This window comes from Notamacropus eugenii, chromosome 3 (assembly GCF_028372415.1).
Source record: "Notamacropus eugenii isolate mMacEug1 chromosome 3, mMacEug1.pri_v2, whole genome shotgun sequence".
Taxonomy (NCBI): domain Eukaryota; kingdom Metazoa; phylum Chordata; class Mammalia; order Diprotodontia; family Macropodidae; genus Notamacropus; species Notamacropus eugenii.
In genome coordinates, this window is record NC_092874.1 from 112,140,089 (window position 1) to 112,147,786 (window position 7,698).

The following is a 7,698-nucleotide window of genomic DNA, read 5'->3' on the forward strand; positions in this document are numbered from 1 at the left end:
GATGCTGTAAAGATCAATACTGCGTAGGAACTTGGAATGTAAGATCTATGAATCAAGGTAAGCTGGATGTAGTCAAACAGGAGATAGAAAGATTAAACATCAACATCTTGGGTGTCAATGAGTTGAAATAGAGAGGAACAAGTGAATTTAATTCAGGTAATCATTATATATACTACCAGGGGCAAGAATCCCTTAGCAAAAATAGTGTAGCCCTCAAAGTCAATAAAAGGATGAGTTTTCTCATTCCCAGTACTTGGGATATAATCTTAAAAGTGACAGAATGATATCTGTTCAAATCCAAAGTAAAGCATTTGACGTCACAGTAATACAAGTCTATGCTTCAACCACTAATGGTTAAGAGGCCAAAGTTGATCAGTTCTTTGAAAACCTGCAACATCTTCTATAAATAACACCAAAAAAGGAGTCTCATTCATCATAGAAGATTAGGATACTAAAGTAGGAAAACAAAAGATAATTGGAATAACAGGCAAGTTTGGCCTTGGAGTACAAAATGAAATAGGGCAGAGACTAATAGAGTTTTGTCTTAACTCGTCGGTTATAGCAAACACTTTTTCAACAACCCAAAAGGCAATTCTATGCATGGACATCATCAGATGGTCAATATTGAAATAAAATTGATAATATACTTTGCAATCAAAGGTGAAGAAGCTCCATATAGTCAGTTAAAACAAGACCTGGAGCTGACTGTGGCTTAAATCATAAGCTTTTTATTTCAAAATTTAGACTTAAATTGAAGACAGTAGGGAAAACCATCAGACTATATAACCTAAAATGCATCCCTTATGAATGTGAAATTGAAGTGAAGAATAGAATTAAGGGTACAGATCTAGTAGATAGAAGAACCTGATGAAGAATCATGGACAGAAGTTTGCAATATTGGACAGGGTGCAGCGACAAAAAACAAAACAAAACAAAACATCCCAAAGAAAATGAAGAGCAAAAGAACAAAATGACTGTCTGATGAGGTTTTACAAATAGCTGAGGAAAAAAGAAAAGTGAAAAGTAAAGGAGAAAGGGAAATATATGCCCAACTGAATGCAGAATTCCAGAGAATAGAAATGAGAGATAAGAAGGTTTTCTTGAATGAGCAATGCAAAGAATAGAAGAAAATAATAAGGAAAAACAAGAGATATCTTCAAAAACATTTGAGATATCAGGGAATTCATTCAAAACACATAATAAAAAACAAAAATAAAAGGGACTTAATAGAAACAGAAGAGATTGAGAAGAGGGGCAAGAATATATGGAAGCATGAGGCTGTATATTGTCTTGGGAAGGGAGGGGGGAGAAAATTTAAGACTTCAAGGAAGTGATTGTTGAAAATCGAAAACAAATAAATTAATTTATATTTATTAATAAATAAATAAAAACAACAAAAAAGAACATATGGAAAGATTATATAAGAAATATCTTAACATTACTAATAACCATGATGATGTGGATACTGACAGAGTCTGGTGAATAAAATCAAGTGTGCCTTAGCAGGTGCTAATAGTAAGACTAATGGAAGTGTTGCAATTCCAGTTGAGCCATTTCAAATCCTAAAAGATTATGCTATTAAAGGGCTGTACTCAATATGTGAGCAAGTTTGGAAAACCCAATAGTATCCATTTGATTAGAGAAAGATCATTTTATGGGCAATGCCAAAGAATGTTTAAATTACCAAATAATTATGCTCATTTCACATGCCTGCAGATTATATGTAGACTCTACAAGCTAGGCTTCAGTAATATGTGAACTGAAAAATACAAGAAACACAGGTTGATTTTCAAAGATGCATAGGAACTAGAGATCAAATTGCTAACATTCGCTGGATCATGGAGGAAGCAGGAGAAATCCAGGGGAAAAAATCTACTCTGTTTCATTGACTCTACTAAAACCTTTGATTCTGTGGATCAAAATGAAATGTGACAAATTCTTAAAGAGATGGGAGTAGTAGATCATTTTGCTTGTCTCCTTAGGAACCGTAAGTGGATCAAGTAGCAATAGTTAGAATTAACATAGTACAACTGATAGGGAAAGGAGTACAACCTGGCTGTATATTGTCATCTTCGTTATTTTACTAATAAGCAGAGTGCACCATGTGAAATGTCAGGCTAGAAAAGTAAAAAGCCAGATTTCTGAGTGAAATATCAACAGTCTGAGATATGCACATGATATCATTCTGATGATATAATATAAAAACCTGCTTTACACTTAACAACAACAATTACTAAGATCATGGCAAATGGTCCCTTTACTTTCTGGCAAATAGGGGAGAAGAAATAGAAATAATGTCAAATTTTATATTCTTGGGCTCAAAGATCACTGCAGACAGCAATTGGAAGGAAAGCTAAGACAAATCTGGACAGCATACTAAAAAGCAGAGGCATCACCTTACTGACAAAAGTCTGTATAGTCAAAGTTGTGTTTTTTCACAGTAGTGTATGACTGTGACCCTTGGAAATAAGGAAAGCTGAGTGCTCAGCATCAATGGTTTAGAATTGCAGTGTTGGAGAAGACATTTGAGAGTTCTTTGGACAATGAAGAGATCATGTCAGTCAACACTTAAAGAAATTAGCTTAGACTATTCATTGGGAAGACAAATGCTTGCAGTTGAAGCTTAATCACTTTGGCCACAAACTGAGGAGATGTGACTCGTTGAAAAAGACCCTGATGTTGGGGGAAGAATAAACGCAAAAGGAGAAAGGGACAGCAAAGGATGAGATGGATAGATAGTGTCAAGCAAGTGAGTTTGGACAGACTTTGGAAGATAGAAAGGACTAGTGTGCTATGGTCAAATTGAACATAACTGAACAACAAATACTTTTAGAGAGTTCTCAATGTCAAGTAATTCATTGTTACTTTTATAAATCAGTCTCCAGTGATTTTTATTAATGTAAACACATCCCTCAGGGTCCAAGAACTCCTTGATGAATTGATAAAAATAAATTACTCAATCTGCAGTGTTTAAAACGGAACCCTGGACCCATAAAATTTAACTGAGGTATAACCAGTTTGTGAGAGCCAGTGAGCTTCCCTGACATTAGTCAGTGCAGAACATGGTAGAGCAAAAGACTGAATCATCCTGAATAATTAGTGCTGATAGACAAAATAAGCCAAATGGTGGAATTACCTTCACTCTTATTAAGTTTGGTTACTATACAAAGATGAAACATATTATTTTAAGTTCCGATTTATCCCTTTTGAGTTGCTTAAATTAGAAATATATCTGCCATGCCCATCAAGTTCTGGTAGAAGGAAACTTGGCCCAAGGAAAGAATACTTAGTGCGTATGTGCTTGTTGATTCTAACATTCAAAGGACTGTCATGTTGAAGAGATACTAGACACACACACTTAGGTCCAGAGGGCAGAGATGGGATGGAGGGGAGAAAGGTGCAGAGGAGATCTTACTGGTCAGTTAAAAAAAACAAGAACAAAACCACAAATCTTTCTAAAAGTTAGACTAGTCCAAAGTGGAATGGGAAGCCTGGGTAGATGGTATGACCATACCAGCCTTAGATGCCTTCAAATGGAAGTTGAATGGCTGCTTGTTCAGTGATGCTACAAAGAGAATTTCTACTTAGGTATGAATTGTACTGGATGAACTCTGCAGTGATTTCCAAATGCTAAAATTCTATGATTCTGTGTGATTTTCTATCTCTTTGGCATTAATTTACCTTTGACCTAGTTCACTATCTCCCTTCACCCAAGCTCTTCTCCCTAAAGAGAGTCCTTCCTGCTCCAGATTTGCTAACAGAAGGAGACCCTGTGGGAACATCTTGATAATTGAGACATTTTTACTCTAATTACTTATATCACACCCTGCCTCACCTTAGCCCTCCCCTGTTTCTTCAAGAAGCATCTGCTAAATGTCAGTAGTTAAGATGTGTCAGACAGAATCCAGAGTTGCATAGCCAGGGTGGTTGGGAAACCGCCAGAGAGGACAAGGAGAAAAGAAATTATTCCTTTTGGATTCTTCTTCCTGAGATGATTGTTTTTACAAAGAAATAAATGATACCAATAAAATGCAAAAAGAAGGGGAGTGTTTGCATGTCCCTCTGGGAGACAGGGCAAAGGTTCACTAACAATTAAGGATGAAACCATATGTGGGAAATCACACTGACATCTCTGGCAGGGCTCACTACAAATTCCTAAAGCCAGACATACTTATAGAAGCATTATGCTGACATAATGATGACTAGACTTCCACCATTTCTTTATAAAACTTTGCAAAACATAAAACCAGTTAAATGTTGCACAATTTAGTGATCTAAGCTTACAGACTCTGAGACAATCATAATGGAAAGGGACCTTAGAGTTCAACTCTCCAAACCTGATGTGGTCATCTAGTCTCTGAAGTCATCCAGGAATGGAGAAAATTTGACATCTTGGTCTGAGCCCCTTCTCCCCTTCTCTATTGGATAGTACTGTAAACAAATGCTTTTCTCTAGCTATTCCTTCCTTCTTTCCTTCCTTCCTTCCTTGAGGGCTAACTTGAGGATTACTGGCTAGATTTGTTCCTTTCCTTTCCTTTCCTTTCCTTTCCTTTCCTTTCCTTTCCTTTCCTTTCCTTTCCTTTCCTTTCCTTTCCTTTCCTTTCCTTTCCTTTCCTTTCCTTTCCTTTCCTTTCCTTTCCTTTCCTTTCCTTTCCTTTCCTTTCCTTTCCTTTCCTTTCTTTCCTCTCCTCTCCTCTCCTCCCCTCCCCTTCCCCCCTCATTTCTTTCTTTCTCTTTCTTTTTCTTTCCTTCTTTCTTTCTTTCTTTCTTTCTTTCTTTCTTTCTTTCCTTCTTTCTTCCTTTCTTCTCCTTTCTCCTTTCTTCCTTTCTTCCTTTCTTCCTTCCTTTCTTCCTTCCTTCCTTTCTTTCTTTCTTTCTTTCTTTCTTTCTTTCTTTCTTTCTTTCTTTCTTTCTTTCTTTCTTTCTTTCTTTCTTCCTTTCTTCCTTCCTTTCTTTCTTTCTTTCTTTCTTTCTTTCTTTCTTTCTTTCTTTCTTTCTTTCTTTCTTTCTTTCTTTCTTTCTTTCTTCCTTTCTTCTTTCTTTCTTTCTTTCTTTCTTTCTTCCTTTCTTCTTTCTTTCTTTCTCTCTCTCTTTCTCTCATTGATAGTCCTCTTTAATTATTAGCAACTTCTGTAATTGTAACATGCCTGCATGATGGTCATGGTCCATTTTGTTTCAAGTTAGATACAATTTAACATTGTTCCTGGTACTTTGTTGTCAAGAATGGCCAGGTGGTGCCGTGGGTAGAACTCCAGGAATGGAGTCAGGAAGACTCATTTCCTGAGTTCAAATCTGGCCTAGATACTTATTAGCTAGGTGGCGCTGGGCAAGTCACTTAAACCTCTTTTGCCTCAGTTTTCTCATCTGTAAAATGAACTGGAGAAGGAAATGGCAAACCACTCCAGTATCTTTGCCAAGAAAACCCCAAACCATAAAGATTGGACATGACTGATATAACTAAACAACAACAAGAAACTTGAGGTCACATATCTCCATATCATAGTGAGGTGGAATGTGTGATAATTTCTACCCCAAAGCCTCAGAACTTGGCTTGTTAAGGTTGTCATACTGACATCAAGCTGCCATCACCTCTCCTCTCTCAGCTCAACTCTTGCTTTATAGGAACACATCTTTGTCTTCGTCTGCATTCTGAAAATAGCAAATTTTCCTCCTTTAGATACTTTAAAGGAGTTTTCCACTAAGAACTTTAGTAAGAAGGAGTCATGAGTCAAAAGTCAAAAATTACATAATTCCATTGTTAAATTCTGATCCTCAGTTTGTACTTAGAAGGAAATAGGCTTTTTTCTCCATTGGTTTTTTCTTCCTCTTGTTCTTCTCATTCCTTACTTCTACTAGCTCTTATGCTTAGAATCATCCAGCCCACTGAGCAGTATAGTAGGTAAACTACAGAATTGGAGTGAGACTTTGGTTTGAATCCTGCCTCAGACAAATACTAGCTATATGACCTTGGACAAATTGATGAACTTCTTTGGACCTCAGCTGCCTCATTTGTCAAATGGGAACAGTTGTGCTTGATGACTTATATAATTCATTCCAGCTCTAATTCTATGATTACATAATATCACCTCAGCATTTGATTTCAAGTCATTGGATTTGATCTGCTAAAACTGTAGGTATGTCAGCTCTTTAAGTTATATTGCTTTAACCTTTAAGTTGAGCATGGGAATGTTTGCCCTTGACCAGTTTAAAGTCCCGAGAACCAAGTTTTGGTCATCCCTTCTACTACAGTTTTTGAAGATTTTGTGGTACTTCCAGGAAAATCTCTCTCCTGACTTTAATTCATACTCTTAATCCTATTTGATTTGAAGAGATTGGCTTGCCTGCTCTTAGATGCGAGAATTGTTTTTTAAACTTCAAATTTCAAAAGAACGAAACTCTATGCTTATGATAGCCAGTGCTTAATGTCATCCAATGCCTTCTACATAAAAATCAGGAGAAAGTAAGAATCATACAGACGGATTTCAACCACTCCAGTTCATTGTGTAACACCGTTTCGGAGGGTACTTTCCAACTAAAACTAGTCATAGAGGTGTGGTTGTTAGTCTGAGTGATTGAGAGGTAACCACGGCTATTCTTCTAACTCTGTTGCTACTGGGCCTTCATTAATGTGCCTCCCATTAGAATAGTCAATCAGTAGACACAATTTTCAGTCATCAAAGGCATTTGTTCAAGTGATAACACCAAGAGGAATAGTTTCAAAGTATTTCCTGAGCTCACATTCCTCTCATATCCTACCGTGGTTAGGGAGTAAATAAGCTATTTTTTTTCCCATCCTCTAAATTTCATACTCTTGGCAAAATCTCTATCAATCTTTTACAGTTATGATACTTAGCAAGAGAACAGTTGGAAGAATGGAATGGTGGGACAATGCAATGGATTCTTAAAATCTCTGGCTGTCAAGTTTAGAGTAGGTCTTATTAAGTGAGTCATACATCTTAAAATATTAAGGGAACCTTCAAACCACCATTTGAACTTCTTTCCTTGGGAGTTTAAATATACTTTCACCTTTAAAAGTTCCTTTTAAAATGCAAATACTCACAATAGACTCATACCTTAATTCACCATCAGTCAGAACTTTAGTTTTAAGTTAATATTTCAGAATTCATTAAAGTCAAATCACAGCATAGAGGGAACTTTTGAGATTATTTTATTGATCCTACTTATTTTATAGATGGGAAACTGAGACCCCAAAAGGTAAAATAAATAGTGTTATACAACTAGTTGTTTGTTGTTATAACTGGAACTAGGTTCTTGGTCACCCAACCCTTTGTCCCATCCTCTTTTTCCTAAACTGTGTAGTCTTCCTAACTAGAACACGAAAACTTTTTTTTTTTAACCTCATACACCAGATAGGGTATAGTACAGGGGAGAAGGAGGATGGAAGGAGCCATATGATAGAAGAAATGGGAGCTGACAGTAGAAGTGGGAGGGTGACAAAGAACAATTTCACATTTTTTCGTAGTTTTGCCTCAGGCAGCCCTCACTATGCCGCTCAAAACCAACCTCTGCCATAGATCATCTCCATCCCTTGCTGTATATAATCACCACCACCCCCCTTTTTATAGAAAAAACAGGCAAATTTAGATTTCAGAATATCTTGTCATTCCTCAGTTGAAGGTGACCAGTATGCCTTCTTAGACCATAAAATCTTGGTGGGGAGCAGTGAGGTGGAATTAT